Source organism: Bos javanicus, chromosome 4, assembly GCF_032452875.1.
Source record: "Bos javanicus breed banteng chromosome 4, ARS-OSU_banteng_1.0, whole genome shotgun sequence".
In the NCBI taxonomy this organism is placed as follows: Eukaryota; Metazoa; Chordata; class Mammalia; order Artiodactyla; family Bovidae; genus Bos; species Bos javanicus.
In genome coordinates, this window is record NC_083871.1 from 40110001 (window position 1) to 40111853 (window position 1853).

The 1853-nt window shown below is 30.8% G+C and overlaps 1 pseudogene; it reads left to right on the top strand.

Annotated features, from left to right (window-relative positions):
- Positions 1 to 1538: 1538 nt before the first annotated feature.
- On the top strand, positions 1539 to 1639 carry LOC133246956 (U6 spliceosomal RNA; annotated as a pseudogene).
- Positions 1640 to 1853: the final 214 nt, after the last annotated feature.

Below are 1853 nucleotides of genomic sequence, written 5' to 3' on the forward strand. Positions count from 1 at the left end.
ACTGTAGCAACTTACATGCTGCCTTTGTAATTGATATATATGTGTATATATGATATATATGAAAGCTTCAATAGATATAACAAATACATTTAAAAACTGTGTGGTTTAAAATTTAGCTGAAATTTTAATTTGAAAATTAAATTGATATTTAATCACTGGAAAGGGTAATTACATAATTATAACACAAGTTTAGTTAAAAATCACCTTCTTTATGCATAAATAGTACAGGAAATGCTTGTTAGTTCCAACAGTTTATAATATAGACAACTGTAAGCTTAAGTAAAAGCAACGTTCCTTATTGATCCTCTGTGATGTTCTGTAAAGTTTGTCTTCACATATCTTTAAGAGGCAATTTACTCTTCTCTTCAAAGCTAAGCAAGAAGTATAAAACCCCAACCCTATTTAAGTAAAAATTTTTTAAAAATTTAAAAATAAGATAACTAAAGAAAAATGAAAACAGCTTCTATTGATCTCTTCAGTATTGTTAAATGTGGGTTTAGTCCCACATGGAAGGAATTGTTTTAATGAAAATATTCAAGACTATCTGCTGAGGATAGCTTAAGTGCCCTTGGTATGCATTTTATAAAACTTACCAAATTAAGTATCAAAATGTGTGCAAAAATTTGAAAACAACTTTGAAAGTCTTAAAATATTCATGTAACATATTTATGATCATATTTCAAAGTTTTCTTTTTCTTCCATCTTTTGGATATAGTGTTTTTATCAAATCTATAAAGAAATATTTGACATATCAGGATGGTATGTTGTTTAAAATAACGATATATCAAATTTATAACCTTGGCAACTCAATTTCCTAAATATGGCTGCACGTAAAAATATGAACTAGAAACATTATTCCAAAGATATAACAGCAATAAGATTATTCCAGCATAGATTACTGACTTTTCAATGCTCAATGTATTTTAGCTCTGTCTCCATTCCATGTAACCTACCCTTCATTTTCTTCCTAAGGACTCAACATTAAACATACAGTTTTAATAAATGGCATCTGTTTTTCCTTTTTCCCCTCAGTGTCATAAAGTCTTCTAGGCTAATGAAATATGAACAAACCTAGGAACTAAAGATCAAAACCATAAAATGTCATAATGCTAATACTTATCAATTTTAATAGTTAATCACCATTTGGAACAATGTACAAAACTTACGTTGCTAAAGAAAGAGGTGAAATTTTACTTTATTCAACTTTGAAACTACACAATAATATTTTTTTAATTTAATCAAAATAGCCTAGAACAGTCCCTCTGGCATTGTTTGATTTAAATAATCTTTGATCAGTATTTATCTTAATAATACATATATACACTAACATATAAAAATATACTACAGAAATGGAGAGAGCAATAGATATGTTAACCGATTAATGATTGTTTTCAATGATTACTTTATACAGTCAAATGCCATGTTTCATCTAATCTAAGGTGAAGATTTTCTTTTCACATTTAAACATCTCTGAAATCAGGATGGGTCCTAAAATGACTCCAGTCAGGAGTCAACGAAAAGTCAACTCCAATGACAGAGTTGTCATTGTCTGCCCATGTGAATCAAAACAAGCAGAGAGAAGATTCGCATGGCCCTGTGCAAGGATGATACGCCAATTTGTGAAGTGTTCCGTATTTACTGAACTACCATGTGACCCTGCAGTCACACTCCTGGGCGTATACCTGGAGGAAAACAGGGCATAAAAGGATACATGCACCCTCATGTCCACTGCAGTGCTGCTTACAATAACTGAGGCATGGAAGCAATCTAAATGTCCAACAACAGAGGAATGGATAAAGAGGATATGGTACATATATACAATGGCATATTATATAGCCACTGAAAGGAATGAA